The sequence below is a fragment of the Pelodiscus sinensis genome, chromosome 6, assembly GCF_052426305.1.
Source record: "Pelodiscus sinensis isolate ZL-2025 chromosome 6, ASM5242630v1, whole genome shotgun sequence".
Classification (NCBI taxonomy): domain Eukaryota; kingdom Metazoa; phylum Chordata; order Testudines; family Trionychidae; genus Pelodiscus; species Pelodiscus sinensis.
Genome location: NC_143057.1, coordinates 94,628,479 through 94,652,539, shown reverse-complemented (window position 1 = coordinate 94,652,539; position 24,061 = coordinate 94,628,479). Strand labels below are relative to the sequence as shown.

The 24,061-nt window shown below is 41.3% G+C and overlaps 1 protein-coding gene across 1 annotated transcript in view; it reads right to left on the bottom strand.

The window, feature by feature from the left end:
* The window catches only part of PDE4D (phosphodiesterase 4D), a 1,058,382-nt gene extending 1,034,581 nt beyond the window's left edge, over positions 1-23,801 (bottom strand). Inside the window, exon 1 of the mRNA XM_075932865.2 lies at positions 23,682-23,801. The gene's annotated coding sequence lies outside the window, so the exon portion shown is untranslated. The remainder of the gene's footprint in view (positions 1-23,681) is intronic.
* Between the last annotated feature and the right edge of the window lie 260 nt (positions 23,802-24,061).

Here is a 24,061-nt window from a genome sequence, read left to right as displayed (position 1 = left end):
TGTAGCTTGAATGCATGCACGAGCCTGAATTTGACCAGTTATGATGTAAACTTCAAAGAAATGTGCCAAAACATGCAACAACGCAAGTCCCATTAAATGAAGTCTGAGTATAATGTTTCATTTACACTATTATTAATCATCATGCCAATTAATAATATTAAGTTGTATATTTTCAGTCATGCAAATAGACTGAATTCTTATACTGGCTCTTCGTTGACCACTTGTTCTGAATTTTGATATAGTTCGGCTCTTTGATTTGAAAAGGTTGCAGACCTCCTGATCTACAGAATCTTTTTGTGAAGATTCTCCACAATGTCTTTACTGGGGACTGGGTTTGACTTCCCCCTAAGAAAAGCTGTGTGGCCAGTTTTCAAACATGGCAAGTCTGAGGGTATGTCTACATATTGAAGTTAATTCGAAATAACAGCCATTATTCTGAATTAACTTTAATAGTGTCTACACAGCGCTTAATTCGAATTTGGTAAACCTCATTCTACGAGGAGTAACATCAAACTTAAATTAGCTAAATTCAAAATAAGTGCTGTGTAGACACATTTCTAAATAGGGGGCCGGTGGCCACTCCAGTCTCAAGCAAGAATACTCCTCTCCCTCCCCCGTCCTCCCTGGAGCCCTTAAAGGGGTAGACTATGGCCATAGTGCCTGTGCCAGCTACAAGTCTGCCAGCCCAGAGCCAGCAGTCACTGCCCCTGACCCAGTTGCCCCAAAACATGAGCCAGCAAGCCACTGGCAGCCAGCCCTCTACTGCTCCCCCAGGAGCAGTCTGCCAGCTCCCAGGAGCCTGGAGAAGGTGGGCACCTTCCTGGTCTAGGGCGGAGATCAAGTGGATCTTACTCAGGTTTTGGGGGGGGGTGGATGCCCCCAGCGTCCATGATCTCCGTACTAGATGGAGGAACGCGACCGTCTATGGCAGGATAGCTACCAGCCTGGCCACATGTGATCCCAGGAGCAGGTTCACATGAAAATCAAGATGGTCAGGCAAGACCCCCAACCCTGAGCCCTGAGCTTCTCCTCCCCCTTCTTTCCCTAGCTTCCCCCTTCCAGCTCCCTCCTCCCAGGTTTCCCCCTCCCCCTCCCATCCTTTCCTTTCCCCTCTCCCACCTTCTTTCCCCAGTCTCACCAGAGTTTCATCTCCCCCCTCCTACCAGTTTTGTTAGATAAAGAGAGTTTGTGTTCATTTGACATCAGGAAGTGGGGTTGGAGGGAGGGGTAAGTGGAAAAACATAAGGGAGGAATGAGGCACAAGCCTCCAGTGGGGCAGACCAGGGAGGCTTTGAGTGCTCCTCAGGGTGGAAGTTCTCCCGCAGGGCCTCCTGGATACTGACAGCCCCACGATGGACCTCCTGGATGGCAGCCTGCATAAAGTACAACCAGGCTCGCAGCAACATGTTCACGAGAAGCACCAGAGTGCACATGGGCAGCTCTGGCTCCATACTGCAGAGTGCTGTGGTGTCCCGAGTGAGGGCAACCAGGGCACTCCAAGACACAAATGCTTTGCTGTCCCTCAGTGAGGCAGGCAAGCAAGGACATCTGTGAACCGGCTGCCCGGGTGTGTGTGTGTCCCTTTAAGCACAAGCCTCAGTTAGCCTCAGGCAACATCCACACAAAGACATTTCTGATCTGATGCCCTACCTCTGACCTGGTTCTGGCCAGCCTTAAATCCGAATCAGTGTCCATTCAGTGTGGACGCAGTATTTCAAATTAGAAAAAAATGCTAATTTGAACTGCATTTTGTGTGTAGATGCGTTAATTCGAATTAGCTTAATTCAAAATAGTTAATCTGAATTAAGCTAACTCCAATTAACGCTGTAGTGTAGACATACCCTGAGGGATCTATGTGAGGCCAGCGCCATTTATATAGAAGCCCTATGCTCCACAATGGCTCTTACTTTGTAGAAACCCTCCTGGGTTCTTTCTTACACAGATCCATATTTGCTTCATTACCAAGTACTTCCTCCAGCCATAGTAGCCCCTGAAAACTTCACTAAAAGTGAAAGTTCTCCATTACAACCTGGACTGTGGTTTCTTTTCCAAACATGCTCATACTGGAAGAGGGGCAGGAGGCAGCCCAATTCTTCCCCACAAACTCAAGTCCAAGATTTAGAGTTTTCACAGAGTGGGGGGAAAACAGTACTTGGCCTCCCTTTTCACAGCAGCTGAGCAGAGATGAAGTAAAAAAATGGATCCTGGTCTAAATAGTCGTTACATGTAGCCAGAGTCTGTAGGATACACATTTCCAGAAAGAAAGTTAAAAATAAATTAAACCACAAGTGCATCTTCCATATAAAAATTTAAAAGTAGAATCTGACATGTTTTTCACTAAGAAAAGTGCTAGGATACTCACAGTTCAGCATAATACTGGTTTCATTTCAAGTGTATTAGGATGCTTTTGCAATTAAATTAATACTTTCAGGGACAGTTTCATACTTCAATGCTGTCCTCTCAGTAACCTTTGGATGTACACCTCTTAGATCCATTAGGACAATACTGTATTGTTCCCACTTCTATTGTACACATTACAGTTCTAGCCCTCACAATAATCTGTATTTAATTAATCTGCTACCTGTCTCAGGAAAATAATGCAGACCTTTAACAGACTTGAGAAAGAGGCTCTGTCAAGAGTAGCAGAGCCTGGGAAGAAAGGAGAAAAAAGAAAATCAATGATTGACTCAGCACTGTCAAATTGCAATCAGCATGAGTCATAAATAGCCCCTCTACTAAACAGCTACTGTATTCACTCTGCAGAAAGCTTCTATTCCACAAGAAGATAGGTCTGCTTTCACTTCCACTCACAGAATTTTATTTTTAGAGTACAATGGCAAATTTAAACATTCTTAAAAGGTCTGACCCAGAACTGAGCAATGATACAACTACAGGAGTTGGGCAAATCAGCACCAATAATAATGAAAGGTCATCTGAGCTAGGACAAATCTGAACCTTAAAAAAAAAAAAAAAAAAAAAAAAAAAAAAAAAGCATCTTTTCTTCATAAGAAAGTTAAACTGCCATAAATCTTCTCATTGTATTCATCTGGCACGCAAGTATTCTGTCTTGTAGAAGTTAATTTAGCCATCAAACTGGCTCACAGCCAACAAGGTCTAAGAAGAATCCTACAAACATTTTGATGATACTTTACTCAACACTATAGAAATCTGTTGTGGTACCTTGACAAGAGTCTCTTGTGTAAATGAAACAGGGTTTATGCAAGAAGTCTGGCAACATATAGCTGATAGATAAACCTGGCCAACTGGGAACAGAATTCCTTGCCTTCTGTAGACACTAATTCTGTGCATTTGTCTATGGAATTTCAGGAGGCAATTGTTATTTCTGAAAACTGAGGTGTTAATACAAGACTAAGTAGGCCTGGAAAGCCAGTGTATGCTACCTTGCCACAAGAGTGGCTTTGGTTTTCTGCCTTGCTCTATAGCACTTTCTTAAAGCAATTTATTTTATTATACTTGTGTAATTGGTATGAATACTGAATATATTTGCTACCAATCTAGAAGCAATTTCCCAATAAGTTCATTCTTTCAAGATCAGCTCTCTGTTTTGTGCAAATTTATCCAAAGAGTATAAAAGGTAATTTAAAGTTCAAAATGCTATAGTTGTGCCATAAACAAACATTTAATAAAGGAAGAACAATTAAACTAGGGCACAAATCAGGATATAAGTTGTTTACTCATGGTGGAGTAATAATATTGAAGTGTTTGCCAATATGTTTTTCTGAAGATAATAGTGTGTGCTTGAACTATTCAAATACATACCCAAGATATAAAAAACTATAGAAACCATATCCCTAAGTCAACAAACAGCAGGCACTGTCTCTCAGCAGGTATCTGGTTTGATGAAAATAACCTTTGCTGACCTTCTGCGTTAAGGCCTATGTATATTTTATTAACATAAATTGAGGGTACTCTCTGGTGCATATAAAGAACAACTACTTTTCCTTGTTCATTCTAATCTTTTGCTGGCTAATTTCAGAAGTACTTTTTATTTGTATTATATATTGCCTTGTTTATTTTATAGACATAGTGCTCATCCCAGAACTTGTTGCCTGTGATAAATGGATAAACCCAGGAGTGTTCACATTTTTTTAAAGGCTTGTTTTAAAAATTGTTTGCAAACTTGCAGTGTTGACTTGAAGTCATTTGTTTACTCCCTCCCCCGCTGATCCCTCTCCCAATAAATGGAACCCATGTTTTCAAGGAAGAATCAATTAAAAATAAATGTTTCCACAGAGGGAAGTCTGTGGTATACAAACAATGAAGGCCATGATGACAAATAATTTAAATTAGAACACATCTCCTCATACAATAGACTATACTGAAACAGACCAAAGTATGCATGTAGACTGTGGGAACCATCCAGGGCATTTAAAAAAAAAAAGTTTGGGCAACAGATCATTTTGTTGCCAGACTGCTCAATGGTCCTGGCAGCGCATACAAATTTTATATACTATTCAATTTTATATAAATGAAATTTGTAAAAATACATATTTTCATGCTAACCAATTTCATATGATATTTCTCTCTAGAAATATTTTAAACTCTGCACATTTAGGCGGTGGAGTTACTTATACAGGACCATAGTTTCGCATGGCTTTTACTAGGAAAATTAATTTCTGATTTACATTTTGGAGGAAGAGGCTGCTCTAATGCAGAGGTAGGCAGACCACTGGCCCATGAGCCATTTTAATTTGGCCCTAGAGCTTCTGCTGAAGCTCCATGTGGATCCCTGAAGCAGGAGTCAGATAAGGGGTATGCTGCTATGCATAGGGGCAGAGGCGCTAAAGGGCTCCATGTGCTATCCCCACTCCAAGCACCACCACTTTCACTCTCATTGGCTGAGAAGAGCAGCCAATGGGAGCTGCAGGGATGGGGCCTGTGGAAGAGAGAAGACAGTGTTCTGAGATGCTAAGCTGCCCCTTCATGAAGGAGCTGGACGTGGGGGACATGCTGCTTCTTCTGGGAGCTGCCTGGGGAGGCAAGTATTGCCCAGAGCCCACACCGCCAGCTGGAGCCTATACACACCTACCCTGTGCCTCAATCTCCTGCCCCCTCCCACAACTTTAACTCCTCATTTCTGGCCCCATCCCAGAGCCTACACCCCCAGTGGAGCCCTGATACCCTCCTGCACCCCAACCCCAATTCCACGAGCATTCATGGCCATCCATACAATTTCCATACCCTGATGTGGCTCTTGAGTCAAAAAGTTTGCTCACTCTTGTTCTAGGTGAAAACTTAAAAAACAATGAATGGTCTGGCAGCACTTTAGAGTAATAAAAATGTAGGGAGATATTTCTGTAAATATAGCATGATCTGAACAAAAGACCTACCGGTATATAGATTAGCCTCTACCACTAATACAAAGTCTGATATTTAACAGCAGTAAGTGGGAAGGAACGCCACATAATATCAGGTTCTCTCAGATTTTTTTTTTTTAAATTCACACATACACTGGTGCAACGGTCTGTACCCTTTACATAACATTTTGCTCTTATACCTTTAAAAATTGATCATGATCTAAGATCCTAAACCTCTAAGCCTGAAATTAAAATGTTCAATGTTCTCAAAATCCTGCATAAATCCTTTTAAAATGTTTTCATTAATCCAAAACTGAAGAGGTCAGTTTTGGATTAATGAAAAAACTCACTTTTCAACTGAGTTTCCCTGGCAACGCTTGAAAATATTGTTTTCAAAAATTTTAAAAAGAAAAGCCCAGTTATTTGCTCACTAAAAATTTTATTTTCCAGAAACCCAAAATATTTCCTTATTACCCACAAATTTCTTGATCCAAGACATACCAGGGTAGCAGTCTCATGAGATTTCAAATGGAAGTTAATTGTTTGGTCTTTTAAAATTAACTTGTCAAGTTACCAATATATATTATTTCAAATGGTCAGTAACTGCTTAATTAATTTTAGTTTTTGTCTATCATAAAGCAATAAAGTTACTTCCTGTCACAAACTGAAGCGCTAATACATACAAGGAGCTTCATATTTTCCAATAGTCCCAGTGTAGTCCTCAATGTGTGAACTTTTGTAGAATATTTTTTTCCTCTTAAACATAAATCAACTACTGTAAACAAATATTTGGCAGTGTCCTCCATCTTTGACAGAGGCAGAGGATCCTCCAGAAAAATAACAGTAACTTAAAATATTGATTTCCTTGTTTTTCTTAACATACTTTTCACTACTTCCTTCCAAATTAAAGCACTTCTGTAATGTATTTAACACATACACACTATACTGAAGTAGTCATTTGGGAAAACGCAGTAAGGAGGAATCCAGCTCTGGCTTGATAAAATAGCCTATATCAGATAATCATCTTGGGGGGGGGGGGGGACACCTTCCACCATAAGAATGACACTCCATACTTAACACCCCTTTTAACCAAAAAAACAAATTACAAATTGGTCCTAATGGTCATACTTTAAAGGTTAATAAAATTAAAAACCAGAATTATTACCCTAACCAAAGTTTTAAATCCTGAAACAGAAAAAAAAATGCTAGCAAGTCAGTGAAGTCCACTAAGTGCCTTGCTGTTGCTGTCTGTTTTACATGGAAGACACTCAGACACTGCACTAATGAGTGGCATTGTAAAAACGTAATACATCTTCTCCATTCTCAATGCTGTCAATTCAGCAACACTTTGCAACACAAAGTGACAGCCTAATTCACAAAGTTCAACTACTGATGGAAAATCATGAGATTACACAATATTTAATTTGGGAAGTGAACTTTGAATTTCTGCTGTGTTCCTTCAAATTAGTCCTCACTGGTATCAACTGGCCATTCCCCCACAATAATTAGTTTCTTGTGAAACCAATATTTAACTTTGAATCAATTTTGTTTTTTATGTCCATATAACATTTCAGAGGATAGAAGTGGCAAAATTACTTCCTAATTTAGCAATTGAAATTCTCATGTTTACTTGGGATTATCTGATCATTTATGAGCACTTTCTGGGTTGACCTTTTTGCCATGAGGCTCTGTTGTCCATTGCTTATGGCAGGGGTGGCCAAACTTATGACTCTCCAAGCAACTCTTCAGAAGTCAGAGAGAGCACAACTCCTAGGGGTCAGGGCTGACATCTGCCCTGAGCAAGTTGTCCTGTAGGACTGAAGCCCCTCCCCACTTCTTCTGGGCAGAGCCCCTTCTTCACCACCCTCCTGCAAGGCAGATATCCTGAACTCCACCACCCCTTCTGATAGGTGAAGATGGGTGGTGATGGGGAGCTCCGCTCTAATAAATTACTCCATTAGGTTTGCAAGCTATAATTTGGTCACTCCTTTCTTATAACTTTGCCAGTCTGATTGGACTGAAACTTCCCATGCCAGGTGTTTGCCTCATGCCAAATTTTTGGGACAATGCAGCTAACACAGTTCATCCATTCATGAGACTCAAGTTACAGGTCGAATGTATTTGTTCATATTAAACTTAACGTGTACAGCTATTGTATTTAGAAGTTCCAGTGTCCTTTGTAGCAGGACTTGACAGGGAGTGTTATCCTGGTGTCAGAGACATGCTCAATTGTGACGTGTTAGGGTTTGGCAGTTAACTTCTCTGAAGAGTCCGTGTCCTTTGAGTATGTGCCATTCCCTCTCGGCTTCTATGTGCACATGCACCACTCCCACAGAGCAAACAAGCTGGCTCCCTACTACCACTGCAGAGGCTGAGCAAGCGTTTCATGAGTATTAACAAGAGCTCTGGAGAAAGCAACCCTTTAGCCACAGAACTCTACGTCAAATTCCTGTATTCCATTTCAAAGCATGGAAGTAGTTTTCAGGTCCATTTAATTAGTGGTTTCTCTGAATTCCAGCCAGAGGAATCTTTCAAAATAATTATGATAGCACATTCATGACATGAGTACTCTTCTGTGTCAACAGCTCCAGGTAACTGCCTTTTAGAAAATAGTCCAAGACCATCATTTCTTCAAATTGCTTTGATATGATAATGTTTGTTCACTTATTGACCCTAAATCAGATTTAAAAGGCTCTTTAAACCCATTGCTTTGATTTATCTATTTTGAGGACTTTTTTTTTTTAAAAATACCTTCTTTCAAGTACTCTCGAGAATGGCTGTCTTGTTTGTCTAATTGCATCTTTGTTGCTATTTTAGAACTATGCCTGTCCTCCAGCAAGTTATACTGCACATCAATATTCCCACAATCAGTCAGTCACACTACTGGGCCCTTGATCTTGAATGTGCTCAAGAAGGATCTTGCTGTTATATTGTGTGGGAGGGCTTTAGGAAGTGACTTGTGTCCGGATTTCTTGTTCTCATGCTCTGTTGTGCTTTTGTGTGTGGCTGTCTTCATCTAAAATAAACAGTGAACACATGGAAAGGAACAGATTTTAAATCAAATAATTTGCTGGATTTATGTAAAGCATCCTAAAATTGAGGAGAGGTTCATTTAGATAATTATCATATACCCATTTATTCTAATTAAATACACAGAATATTGCTAAGTGTTTTTTTAACCTCAACTAATCATTGTTGTGTTTAGTGTGAAATACACACCGCACCACTTTTCTATACATGCATATATCATTGTGTGTGTCACATATAAACAACTGAAGCAATAATTTGCCATTTCTTCTGCCTACCATAATTTATGTACACATGGAGATAAAAATGGCACATATCAGAGCCTCTATGCCAAGTGCCCCAGGGACAGCACAAAATGAAGATTTTCATACACCAAAATACTTCAGTAAAAGAAATCTTTTTGTGGTCAAGGATAGGTAGATGCACAGCATACACTTGTGCTAAACACCACATTGTACTGTGACTTTGACATCACAGAGCTAGCCATCTGTTAAAATGGCTGAACCACAGATGTTCAGACCACAGGGTAAGTTGGATTTTCATGCTGTGTACAGAGCTTGGGCTCTGGGAGGTGAAAGGATTAAAATCTAAGCTTTACTTTAAATTTTAATAAGAGGTTTAAAAGCACATCATTTGCATTCTGAAGCTCTGCTGTGTAATGGTGAGCACATATGCTCTGGATACTTTTGCCTGCACTAATTGTATGCTGGGGTGCTCAGGAGGAGGAGACATAGAACACGGGGATGGGTATACTTAAGAAATAGATTCTTCTCCTCTATAAAATTTTAAGGAGGACAACTACATGCCAGCTGACAGGAAATTAGTCAGGACATTGCTACATGAGATCAATTTTAGCTTTGTAGACAGGCTAAATTTCCAATTAGAGCCCAGAACTCACATGGATTTAGGAGGAGCTCCTTCCTTGGCATATCCCTATATTATAAAAGGCATAAAATAAGTGGACAAAGTTTTGGCTCCTTTTTTGGTATATCATCATATGATAACTGACCCTTTTAAATAAAAATAGATCTTCGCCCACATGTGAGAGCAGATTTGCCTGCAGAGAATGTGTTAAATCACATAATAGACTGTCATATGATTCAACTGACAGGGGAATCATGTGGACAGAAAAACAGGTTTATGGCTAGTCACAGAACAGAATCTTGAGTCTGCTGGAGTCTGCAGAGGGAAGCTCCAAGGAAGAGAAAATTCCTGCAGTAGTCCCCCAAGTAAGGGAGACATCACATGGAAAGCCCAGGGAGGAATGGATAGCTAGAAAGCCCTTGCTGGAAGTTGTTTTCCATTTTGGAAGAAGGCAGAAAAGGCAGGCCACATCTTGCATTCTTTCCAGTTGCTCAGATGGCAGAAAAAAGTCAGCCTCTTGGGGTGTGTCTAGACTACATGCCTCCTTCGACGGAGGCATGTAGATTAGCCAGATCGGAAGAGGGAAATGAAGCCGCGATTAAAATAATCGCGGCTTCATTTAAATTTAAATGGCTGCCCCGATCTGCCAATCAGCTGTTTGTCGGCAGATCGGGGCAGTCTGGATGTGACGCGCCGACAAAGAAGCCTTTCTTCATCGGCACAGGTAAGCCTCGTGAAACCAGGTTTACCTGTGCCGATGAAGAAAGGCTTCTTTGTCGGCGCGTCGCGTCCAGACTGCCCCGATCTGCCGACAAACAGCTGATCGGCAGATCGGGGCAGCCATTTAAATTTAAATGAAGCCGCGATTATTTTAATCGCGGCTTCATTTCCCTCTTCCGATCTGGCTAATCTACATGCCTCCGTCAAAGGAGGCATGTAGTCTAGACACACCCTTGGAGAGCAGGGTTTGTACCCAGCTTGAGGCTGGGGAGAGATATCTGTCTATGTATTTTCAACTGAACATGAATAAACCAGACTCCAAGAAAGACTGATTTTACTGGACTTCTGAACATCTCGTGAGGTCTTGAAGATCCCAAGAAAGGAAACTGAACCAGAACACTGTAGTACCATGAAACGTCACTCAAGACAGTGTTACAGATATTAAAACAAAGCAAATTTTCCTATTAAAAATAGTTTACATGTATCGCCAAAATGTTTATTTTATTTCCATGGCAAGATACTGTTTGGAGGATATCAATACAACTATCCTATGCAATAAAAGTAACTCTCTCAGTTACTAGCACATTTACCCAGCATTGCTAGGGTCCTTAAGGAGGGGCAGGGGGCTGAGGGTTCAAAAGTTAGGGTTGGGGAGTGTGGAGAGGCTCTGAGCAGGGGAGGGGGTGAGAGAGAGTACAGGAGGGTAGGGAGCTGAAGACCCTCCCCGCAAGATTCATACCAGTGCTGCTTGCACTTCACTTTTGTTTCCTGACAGGGACAGGAAAGAGAAGTGCACAGCTTGCCTGCCCCCAGCACTTCTCAGCCAGAGTGAGGAATGCAGCAATATGTGCTTTCCCCTCACTCCCTTATAAAGGAACAGCCAGCAATGTCCCCATATGAATCTGATGGGGAAGAAAGCTTCAGTCACTACATCCTCCCTAAAGGGCAACCGGGTGTGGAAGGCTCAGGGTCAGGCCAGTCCCAGACAGGAAGGACACATGCCCAGATAGCCCATTTCACCTGCCTAATGATTCTGTCTCTCTTCTGTTTGGTTTTCTGAGATGTAATCCTATTCCAGGTGCATCCCATTTCCCTCGCACAAACTGCTCCATTGCTTTAAGTTATAATAAGAGGAAGCTGTTTACCAAATGTGGTGGTCCTAGGAGGACCATTTAGGAGGTGTTTTTGAACAGACAAACAAACTCTTTCAGACATATAATAGATTATACTCTGCGCCAGCGTTTCTCAAAGTGGTCCATGAAACTACTCTGAAAAACCTGCTAACTGGCCACTCTGGTGTGTTTATTTACTGGCTCCACAGTCGCAGAGCCTCATGGCTCCCATTGGCTGTGGTTCACCATTTGCAGCCAAGGGGAGCCATGGGAAATGGCGTAGGCCAGGCCATCACTTCCTGTGGCTCCCCTTGGCTGCTAACAGCTAACTGGAGCCAACGGGCACCGTGAGGTTCCATATCTGTGGAGCCGGAGCGGCCAGGTTTTTTTTTTTTTTAAGAGTAGTTTCATTGACCACTTTGAGAAGTAGTGCTCTGTGCAGTCCTGTCTTGTGCCAGTTTGAAGTACTGAACTAAGTTTCGGCCCATACATTCAGAAAGGACACACACAATTAACAAGATGTGTAACATAGCTACAAGGAAAGGTTAAACAAAGTCACCATATTCAGAATAGAAACTGCTAAGGAGAAACTACTCTTAGTCAGTGAGAACCAAACAAAATCATAGCAATTGTCACCAATAAATAAAAATAAATATTTGTTGAGAACTATTACAGCAGTATACCTGTATGCTATTAATAGACAATAATTGCTCTCAGATACCACCCTATCTATTGTGAAAAAGTTGATTTTTTTTAAGCAATGACCAGTCCAGAGATCTTAAACTGTAGCACAGCTGCCTAATCCAAAGGAAAACCAACATGGGAGAATGTGGAATCAGCCATCATTAATTAGAAATAATTTAGGAGCATCCATATATACTGAAATACAAAGATCTGAACTAGATAAATGACAGAATAAGTCTATAATATGTCAGACATCTTCTAACCAATTTGGATGACTTGCTATCAGGTGGCCTGATAGCACTGAGAGTAGGTAGAATTTGCTGGAAAAAAAAAAAAAATCTTGGAGCCAGTGGCGACAATATTTGCAAGCTCATGGATGACAAGAAGTTCTGGAACTTTGAAGAAATGCTAATCTATTACCCATCCCCCCTTTTTCAAAGGAAGAGCCAGGGAACCATACACTAACTTGCCAAATTTTAGTACCTGGAAAGCTACTAGCACAATTCCATACTTTGCGTATAAAACATTTAATTTGTCAGTATCTAAAGGATGAAGGGTAATGAGTAGCAGTTAGCATGAAATCATGCCAAACAACCTTGATTCCCTGCTTTGATATGGTAAATGGTTTGAAGGGTAGGGGAAATGCACTGGACATAATATACATGGACTTCTGCAAAGCTTTTGACACAGTCCCATATGACATTCCAAGAAATAAACTGGAGAAAAGCAGACTCAGCAGAACTATCATTAAGCTGATACAGAATCACAGAACTGGAAAGGACCTCAAGAGGTCATCAAGTCTGGTCACTCATTCTCCCTGAGATATCAAGCACCGTCCAGATCATCCCTGATAGACGTCTGTATAACCTGCTATAAATATCTCCAGAGATGGAGACTCTACAACCACCCTATACAAAGTATTCCAGTGTTTAACCACCCTGACAGGAAGTTTTTCCTATTGTCCAACCTAAACTTCCCTTGCTGCAATTTAAGCCCATTGCTTCCTGTCCTAACATCAGAGGCCAAGGAGAACAATTTTTCCTCCCTCCTCCTTGTAACACCTTTTTAGATACTTGAAAACAGCTGTCATGTCTCCTCTCAGTCTTCTCCTTTCCAAACTAAACAAGCCCCATTCTTTCAGTCTTCCTTCATAGTTCATGTTCTCTAGACCTTTAATTATTCTTGTTGCTCTTCTCTGGACCCTCTCCAATTTCTCCACATCTTTCTTGAAATGTGGTGCCCAGAACTGGACACAGTACTCCAGTTGAGGCTTATCAGCACAGAATAGAGCTGAATGACTTCTCATATCTTGTTCACACCATTCCTCTTAATGTATCCCAGAATCATGTTTGCTTTTTTGCAATAGTGTCACGCTGTTGACTCATTTAGCTTGTGGTCCACTATGACCCCTAGATCCCTTTCTGCCATACTCCTTCCTAGACAATCACTTCCAATTCTGTATGTGTGAAACTGATTGTTCCTTCCAAAGTGGAGTACTTTGCATTTGTCCTTATTAAACTTCATCCTGTTTACCTCAGACCATTTCTCCAGGTTGTCTAGATCATTTTGAATTATGACCTTATCCTCCAAAGCACTTGCAACCCTTCCCAGCTTAGTATCATCTACAAACTTAATCTCTATGCCATCATCTAAATTATTGACGAAGATATTGAACAGAACTGGTCCCAAAACATACCCCTGCAGAACACATACCCCTTCCAGCACAATTGTGAACCATTAATAACTACTCTCTGAGAACAGTTGTCCAGCCAGTTAAGAACATAAGAATGGCCATGCTAGGTCAGCCCAACGGTCCATCTAGCCCAGTATCCTGTCTACCGACAGTAGCCAATACCAGATGCCCCACAGGGAGGGAACACAACATGTAATCCTCACGTGATCCCTCACCTGCCACCCATTTCCACACAAAAAGCACCCACCTTATAGTAACTCCATCTAGGTTAAAGCGAGGTTGCATTTCCCTAGTTTATTGATAAGAAGGTCATGCGAGACCATGTTAAATGCCTAATTAAAGTCTAGGTATACCACATCTATCTCTTTCCCCCTTATCCAAAAGGCTTGTTACCCTATCAAAGAAAGCTTTGACAGGATTTATTCTTTTCAAGTCCATGCTGGCTGTTACCTATCACCTTATTATCTTCCAGGTGTTTGCAGATGGATTCCTTAATCACTTGCTCCATTACATTCCCTGGCACAGAAGTTAACCTGACTGATCTGTAGTTTTCTGAGTTGTTCTTATTTTTATAGATGGGCACTATATTTGCCCTTTTCCAGTCTTCTGGAATCTCTCCCAACTTCCATGATTTTTCAAAGATGATAGCTAAAGGCTCAAATACCTTCTTTATCAGCTCCTTGGGTATTCTAGGATGCATTTCATCAGGCACTGGTGACTTGCAGACATCTAACTTTCCTAAGTAATTTTTAACTTGTTCTTTTATTTTAACTTCTAAACCTACTGGTTAAACAATCTATTGGTTAAACAACTACAAAGAAAGAATCAGATTGGTGGAGAGGTTTAAGTAGTGTGCCACAGGGATCTCTCTGAGACCAGAATTCTTTAACATTTTTATTCATTACCTGAATGTGGTAAAAGAGCATACTGATCACATTTGCAGATGACATGAAGCTAGAGGAATTGTCAGGACTTTAGAGTCTAAAGCTAATATTCATCCGAACCAATTTAAACTTTAGAATATTTGTGGCTTACAGGCAGTCCCCGGGTTACGTACAAGAGAGGGACTGTAGGTTTGTTCTTAAGTTGAATCTGTATGTAAGTCGGAACTGGCATCCAGATTCAGCCGCTGCTGAAACTGATCAGCAGCTGATTCCAGGAAGCCCAGGGCAGAGCAACTCTGCTCCGGGCTTCCTGGAATCAGCTGCTGATCAGTTTCAGCAGCAGCTAACTTGGGGACACCTGGGGCAGAGAAGCTCAGGTGCTGCTGGGTTGGTCCAGTAGCGCGGCCGCTCCTCGGCGCTACTGGACCAACCCAGCAGCACCCCAGCTGCTCTGCCCCAGGAGTCCTGATTCAGCCACTGCTGAAACTGATCAGCAGCGGCTGAATTAGGACTCCTGGGGCAGAGCAGCTGGGGTGCTGCCGGGTTGGTCCAGTAGCGCCGAGGAGCGGTGCTGTGGGACCAACTGGCAGCGCCCCACCTGCTCTACCACAGGCCCCGGGCTTTGCTCCATGTCTCCCTGGTCTGCTGGGGGGGGGGGCACTAGCTGCGTTCCTCCCCCTCCCCCCCTCCCCAGCAGACCAGGGAGACATGGAGCAAAGCGGCGGAGGACCCGGGCCGGACCCGCGGCGCTTCCAGATCAGCTGGAAGCGGCCGCGGGTCCGGCCCCGGGTCTTCCGCCGCTTTGCTCCCCGTCTCCCTGGTCTGCTGGCTCCCCCAGCAGACCAGGGAGACGGGGAGCAGCTTTTCTCGCACCGGAGGAGGCGGGCGGCGGGACCAGGCATCCCGCCGCTCCAGTCCTTGGGGCGAGAAAATCCCCATTCGTAACTGCGGATCCGACATAAGTCGGATCCGCATAACTCGGGGACTGCCTGTATTTCAGAATGTAGGTGTGTTGTTATTGGTTGGAACTCCTAGATTTAAGTTGTTGACACATAAGACCCAGCAATTTGAAGTCACTGGGAAAGATGATTTTCCATAACAATCAAGATATAGTTTGAAAATTAGGCACATTCATCTTTTTTGTACAACAATATATTTCCACATCAAAGAAAGTGATTTAGAAGACCACAGTATGTTATATTTTTGCAGAACAGAAAAAAATCCTACAAAACACATATTCTGGAATAACAACACACAAAAAAGGGCCCTAAAACCTGTAGAAAGAGAACAAAAAAGCAACAGCAAAAAGGTAGCAGTGTTTCTGTTCTTTGTTTGGAAATACTTGTATACCCAATATGCATACAAAAATAAGGAACACAAGTAAAACCTTGGCTAGTTCATTTAAAGAGGAAAAAAATGTTTGCAGAAAACATTTTAAAATGTTCAACTCTGTCTCTTGCATATTTTGTTAAAAAAAGAATCTTAGGCATTTTGGAAAGTGCTTTTGCATCTGTAATCTGATACACTTGCTGCCTCATGATGAGACAAATTGAACTTCGCCTCCTCCAAAGTCTTTTCTTGACTTGTGTATTGTGTGAATACTATATCTGAAGGAGGAGACTCACTAAATTAACTACAGATTTCAAACATTTGTTGCACTCCCAAATGAAACTTAGTAGTTTGTGCAACATCCTTTACTGACATTGTCGCATGAAAAAAATCCATCACTTACAGTATTAAGATGTCTCAGAGGAGTAGCTGTGTTAGTCTGTAACTTTAAAAATAACAAGTAGTCCTGTGGCACCTTAGAGACTAACAAAATATCTATCACAAGCTGTTGTGGGCAAAACAGACTTGTGTCTGTATGTACACAGTCTGTCATATTTTTCTCCTAAGTCAATGTTGCGGTTTTATTGTAAGAAGCTTATAGCTAAGACCAAATTCCTTTCATTTAAAAAATAGAAAAAGAGAAAGGATTTCTGAGTGACCTTGACGTGTTTATACAGTTCTTAAACCCTGAGACATATAGTATATTGTCAATGGACAATTTTGATGTGTAGAGAACAAATTACAGGCAATAAAAAAAAATGAAGGAGGAAGTTCAATACATTTTAAATTTAGTGCTATCCCACTATTCCTTTTGAACTATACCCATTATCAACTGGTAGAAGAATGTTTATATATTGCATTATTTCATAGCTATAAGATGACATAATAGGTTGATCATATTGCCAGGCTTACACAGTCCAATAAATGATGCAATACCAGAAGATGTTTTATTCGGGCATCAGGGACTGTATATTATTTTACAGTCCCTTATTATCAACATTAAAATAATATTCCATGGCAACAGCAACAGAAGACACTGTCAAATCCTCTATTCGCTATGCCCTGGATTTAATTCCCAGAGCTGATATGAAGTGCTAGCTGAAGCAAAGGCATGCAATAAAAGTCTTACTAAGCGGACAGTGTGTGCCTTCCTGTGATCTTGTAAACTATGTTTTTGTCAGCGGATTGTTTGAAGGACCTTCAAAAAAGTACATAAGTAAGGAAGTTGTGTGCAGTAGACGAGGGGAGTGTACTTCACAAAAGACAAACAGACCTGATTTCCTGACTTCTGCATCTATGAGGTGAACAGCAAAATTGGTGTAGGCTCACACACACCTTACACAAACATGAAAGATACTTCTACTGACTGCACAAGTCTTACTGCAGCTGCCCATGAGAAGATTGTAGCAGAAAAAAGTAGAACACAGCTGTAGCCAATATTCTACAGTATTGTAACATGTAAAAATAGAACTTTCTGCAATCAAAAATATTTACTCAAAACTTTCCAAAACACGTTGCATAATTTTCATATATATTCTCTTGCTAGAAAAGACAGTCCAGCCCACATTAGTAATTACTAGCATAGGATCAGCCCCTAAGTTTTACTCAAAGGAAAGCAATTTGGGTCCATTTATTGAAATGATTCAAATTTAAGGCTCCACGTATATGCTAATACTGTATCTAAAAAGAGATTAACTTTATTCATACAGCTTCTCCATCCAGACCAACATCAACACACAAAATATCCAGTTAGGTAATAAGATTTGAAACTTCAGCAGGCCATCCCAGTCTCCTCAGCACTTCCTACCAAATCTTACCAAGAATTTCAGAGTGGTAGCTGAGTTAGTCTGTAACTGGAAAAACTTAAACAACGAATAGTGTAGCAGTACCTTAAAGACTAAAACATGTAAATGGTATCATGACCTTTCATGGGCACAACCCACATCATCTGAAAAAGTGGGTTGTGCCCACGAAAGCTCAAGATACTATTTATATGTTTTCTTAATCTTTAAGGTGCTGCCAGATCAGTGTCTCTCAACCAGAGGAACGAGTACCTTTTGGGGTACTTGAGAGAAGTCTGGGCGGTATGTCAACACAACTGAAATTTGAAGAAAACTGATTTTTTCTTTTAAGTTTTACAGCACTTTATTATTTTTGTACTTTTTGCACCCAAAAATTTCATCACCCATCCAGCTCTGATTAAGTTGTTTAAACAAACATGTTGCAATAGTAAAAAAAAAAAAATTGTGTGTCTGAAATTTAGGTACTGGAGGTACTTACAATTTTTTAAAGCAGTACTTTATAAAAAAAAAGGTTGAGAAACACAGACCTAAACTATTTGTTGTTTTTTTAAGTCTTACCGAGAGTGTGGAGAAAAATAGTTACATCTTTGCTGTAGTCTAAAAGATATGAGTTTTTTGGATTGTGAGTTCTCTGGGACCAGGACTGTCTGTGTTGGTTCCTTAGGTGCTGGAACTTGGGCTGACCATGGTGGGAGGGGGGGACCACTCCAGTTAATTGGTTAACCATCACATTTAATCGGTTAACCAATTACACAGTATTTTACATCCCTAGCTCAGATTTCTTTGGCAAATCCCTCTGTTCCTTGCATTTCAATTAGCTGAGCCACTCTATGAATCTCTCCAAGTAAATTGTGGGAGAACTTTTCTGTTCTTTGTGAGCAGACAGAGTAATTTTGGAACTTCCAATTAGTTTTAATATTTAGAGGACTGGATAGATAGCAGTACTAGTGTAAAGGATTTGAGGGTCATTGTAAATCACAAACAAAACATCAGTCAACAAAGTTGCAAAAGGCAAATGTAACTTTGGACTGCAGTAAGTGCTATATGTGAGACACAGAAGTAATTGTCCCACACTATTCAGCCTATGTTTAAGTATTATGTCCAATTCTGGGTGCAATATTTAGGAAAGATGTGGACAAGTTGGAGAGAGTCCAGAGGAGAGCAACAAAAATGAAAGGTTAAAAACTAGGCATATTCAGTCTTGAGAAGAGAGGAGGGAGACACAAAATAAAGCCTTCCAATATGTAAAAGTTTATCAAGACAATTGCGATTAATTGTTCTCAATATCAACAGAGCAGAAGACAAGAAGTAATTGGCTTAGTTTGCAGCAAAAGAGATTTAGGCTGGATAATAAAGCAAGTTCCTAACTATAAAGGATAATTAATCACTGGGATAGGCTACCTAGGGAGATTGTAAAATCTTCATCCTTGGAGGTTTTAAGAACAAGTTAGAAAAGCATCTGTCAGGGATGATTTAAGTATACTTAATCCTCCTTCAGGGCAAAGGCCCCTCAAAGTCCTTCGAGGCCTACTTTTATGTGATTCTTGATGCATAGAAATGGAGCTAGCCTGCATCCACATTTCTAAGTGGCCAGGTTTGCTCTGAGGAAATAAGCAATCTCCACAGGCCTCGGGTTGCCAATTTTCTACTCGCACGAAACCAAACACTTTTGCCATGCCACCTCCCTCCTATGAGGCTCTGCCTCTTGGCCACTCCACCCACCTCCCTCGCTCACTTTCTTCACCCTCACACATTCTCTCATTTTCATTAGACTGGCTCGGGAAAGGGTGAGGGCTCTGGCAGGGGCTGTGGATTCCAGGGTGGGTCCAGAAATGTGTGTGATGGCTCCAAGTAGGAATACAGACTTTGATGTGAGCTTGGGGGATGATGGGTTTGGGGCACGGGAAGATGCTTCCAGCTGGAACTGAGGGTTTTGGAGTATTCAAGGGGGATCAGAGCTGGAGGAGAGGGTTGGAGTGCAGGAGTGCATGAGGGCTCTGACTGGGGGTACAGACACTGGGGTGAAGCTGGGAATGAGGGTAGGCGGGGAATTAGGGTTAGGGAAACGAGTTGGGGCATGGTGGTCCAGGCTCTAGGTGGTGCTTACCTCAAAGAATGGCATGTTCTCCTTCTGGCTCCTAGGCAAAAGCATGACCAGGTGGCTCTGAGCACCTCCACATCAATGGGCACCACCCCTGCAGCTTTGCAGCCAACGGGAGCTAGAGCCAACACTTGGGGCAGGGACAGTGTGTGGAGTCCTGTGGCTGTCCCTACACATAGGAACCAGAGAGGGAATATGTCGATGCTTCCATGAGCTGTGCAGAGCCATGACAGGAAGGGAGCCTGCCTTAGCACTGCTGGGCTGGCAAATGGACTTAGTGGTCTGGTCAACAGTGCAAACCAGAGCCAGAAGGGTCACTTTTTACTGGGTGTTCCAGTTGAAAACCAGACATCTGGCAATCCTATACTGGCCAGCAAACTCAAGTTGAGGCTACGTATGTGTAGACAGGGTATCACACAAGTCATAGCTCCATTCATAGAATCTTGGATTCTTTACAGAAAATCCCCTGCCACTAACTCCATTATTTTACATTACATGTGGGGTGCTAGTTTAAGTACCTACACTGATCACTGCATTTAAAATACTGATTTTGTTTGTAAAAGAGTTCTGCAAGGTTCAGTCTAGGCTTTCTGAATCATTCCAGTATATTACACTTGTTTCAACACATTACAGGTTTCCTCAAAATCAAAATAGCATGACCTAGAAGACAGAAATTCCACTAGCAGCTAGATTGCTGACCTACTGTGACTTGCCCAAGGTTGCACTTTACTATGATATTGTTTTCCCAACCACCCTTCATCTATCTTTGTTTATATTGTAATTGCTCCAGGGCAGGGACCATCTCTTACAGAGTCCAGCATAATGAGGCCCAGAGGTGGGTAACAGCTTGTAGGCATCAATGATATAACATATGTTATATACTAAGTAGGGCTGTCAATTGACATGCATTAACGCCTGCAATTAACACAGTCCAGGATTAACACATTCAATTTTGTAACGCATTAATTATAGGCATCAATGCTGCACTGCACCTTTGAAGTGCCGCTGCAGTGCTTCAAAGGGGTAGTGCAACGCGGAGCCCAGGATCAGCTGGGGACTTCCCAGCTGACCCTGAGCTCCACTGCACCTTTGAAACACACAGAGGCAGCATTTCAAAGGGGCAGCTGCCTCACAGCTGAGCCAGGGGATCAGCTGTGCAGTGGCCGCCTCTTAGAAACACCACCTCCATGTGTTTCAAAGGGGCAGTGGAGCCTCAGGTGAGCTGGGGACTCCCCACCTGATCCCGGGCTGCGCGCAGCATTTCCCCAGAACCTGGGGTCAGCTGGAGTGTTCCCAGCTGACTCCGGGTTCCGCTGCCATGGAGAGCCCAGGATAAGCTTGGCAGGCCCCAGCTGACTCTCAGCTCCTTGGCTGCCCCTTTGAGACACCACTTTGGGGTTTCAAAGTGGCAGCCTGATTGAGGCAGCAAAGGGGGGGAGGGGAAATCGACTAGTTGACTGACTATATGATAAGCATTTGTTTATTGGATAGTTGACTAATTGACTAGTCTTTAACATCCCTATAAGGGATCAGCTGGAGTGCCCTGCTGATCCCCGGCTCTGTGTTGTGCTGTCCCTTTGAAGCGCCGCTCCAGCGTGGAGCACTCCAGCTGACCCCCTGCTCTTAACGTGCTATCCCTTTGAGGCACCAAGGTGGCATTTCCATGGGGCAGCACAATGCAGAGCCCGGGATCAGTTGGGCACACCAGCTGATCCTGGGCTCTGTGTTGAGCTGCCCCTTTGATGCGCCACCACGGTGCTTCAAGGACCTGGGGTCAGCTGACCCCAGGTCCATGCAGCGCTGCCCCGTATAATCACCGCCGCAGCGTTTCAAAGGGGAGGTGCACCCGATTAAAATGTTTATCACACGATTAATCACGATTAAATTCTTTAATCACTTGACAGCCCCAGTACTAAGTCTCACCAATAGTATGTTCAATCAATCAAGTTTTGGTTTCTTAATGCAGAGCGGAAAGCTTCGTAGGGATGTATATACTTGGCTACAATAGAACTTGGCTACAATAGAACTTATTTTCACATTGCTCCCCAGAAACACGCCAGCTTTCCCATAGACTGATTTCTTTTACTTTTTGTGTTAAACACAAGCAAATGGTAGCCTTGCTAGTTTAATATTACTATCCAGACTAGATAATAAAAAAGCAAAGAGATAAATTATTATTGAATGGCAGAAAAGCATTACTGGTGAAACATAACTTGCAAAATGTACTGAACAACAATAGACTGAAGTCTGGACGATGAAATATCAACCAGAATTGTTTCTAAACTTCACACACAATAAACAGAAACTATGCTGACTGATTCCAGACTTCTCTTCTGCAGCCAATGGAAAGCAAATTATGATTCCTTACATAAATATTGTTCAATAACCAGTTATACTACATTGTCCCTGGAAGAACTAAATGCTAATAATTCCAGCCAAATGAATTATTTTCCCACAAAGTTTAGACATGGAACAATTGTAATATATCTGTTGGTAAGACTGCTTACTATAAATGGCCACTTACAAGGGAACAAGTGCAGGTGGTTCACTCAAAGTTTAAATAAAAGCCTTATATGTCCATTACCATGAAACTACTAGTGGTATTAAATTTACTTACGAACAGTAAGATAATGACCCATGTGTAATAGAATTGCATTCACAATATCACACCAGCATTAAATTCCATTTCATAGTGCTAACTTACATCTTATGTTTGCTTACAATGTGTCACATGCTGTAAAATGTTATAGACACATTATACCAGGATATAGTACAGTACTTACTGAATTAGCCATTTGAAGAAATACAGAAAATAATCCTGCATGCATTACAAAACTATTCAGTAAATATAAGGCCACTACCATAAAAGAAACCTTTCACCTCTTACTTTATTACATGTTCAGTATAGGAGCTAAAATTCATTTTTATAAAAATAGATTTAACCATAAAAGTTTTGGCAGAGCAAATTTTTCCTAGAGTCCTATTTTTATGTCTGAAGTGAATGCTACTTTAATAGAAGATACAGAACATTAATTCAAGAGACTTATTTCCTAACAAAAATAACTAACAGAACTTTGATATCAAGACAAAAACTTCACTATGTTCAGCACAGCCTAAAAAAGCTTTACATCTTTCATGGTCTGAAGAAAATATTGCTTGCTTCCATTAATCTGTTAGAAGGTGCATCTATAGAAAGAAAGCTAATAAACCATTTTAAGCATATACTATTCCTTAACAGAAAGTACATGCATTACAATATAACACAAGCACTTTTACACACTATAAAATGATTTTTCCAAAAAAGCAAGTGCTGACGAAAGTTTGTTAAGTGAGCTCCTTTCATAAAGTGACAGATTTGCAGCAGTAAATATAACTCTGCATTTGCTATAGAGTAGAACTTCAGTTTGGTAGTTTCCAATCAGGGAGTCACTGTGATAACTTCATCTGATTAAACTGCAAATCCAGAACACATTTCCCCCTGTGTCTTTAATTCATCGTTGAGCAGACTTGTTTTCTTTTTAATACCTAAACTCTGATGTTCTGGCATTTAGTTTGCTATATGCATGACAACCATAGATTACCCAAGTAAAATAGTTGTTTTTTTTAAAAAATACTGTAACGTTTAATGTAACTCCACATTATTTTTTAAATTCTAACAGACTAGTATCTTGATTTTCTTTCAAAAAAACAAACAAACAAACAAACAAACAAACCCCAACTAGAGGCTGGCATGTCTGTGCATTCCTCCTAACAGTTCATCTGCAGCTAGCGTACTATATCCAACCCACATGAAGAGGTCTTTCCTAATGCAAATATAACATATGCCTTTGATTTGACACTAATGAGGTGCAATGTCAGCATGAAAAACCCACAAATACAGCATCCTCATACTCTAATTATAAAAACACACAGAATATGGAGAGTCCAAGCCCGGCACGCTTCTGAAAAGAATTCATCGGAAATACAGCTGTCCAGAATTTATAGCATGATGCTGGGTTAACCCTGTCAGTACACAGTTAGGTTGATAGCCTCAAGGTTATCTCACACAGTACAGTATCTCAAATGTTAATGAGCAGCAAACAGTGCAGTAATTTAAAGCATTCTTGTTTATAATATGTAATTAACTTGGAAAGTCAAAAGTACTCACAGATTCCTGGAGATGCAATTGCAAACTATTTAAGACAGGAAATTCCAAGCCAATATAACAACACATAGGAGAAAACATTCATAAAGTCAGGAACTGACAGGCCTCTGGATTACTGCAACTGTAGCAATCATGCTCATACACGCTGCACTATAATTTATGAAACTGAGCTCAAGAACCAGCCAATCAGTTAGCTCCTCATAACAAGTCTAACTGGCTCTGGAGAGCTAAAATCGCTGCAACAGAACAATAAAAATGAGCTATCCCACACATTAATCTGCTTATCTGGGATTGCTTTTTGTCAAAGAGGGAGAAAAATGAGAGAGAAAAATCACAACTTCATTGTTTAAACTGAAGAACAAGTGACTTGTATCAACCTAATG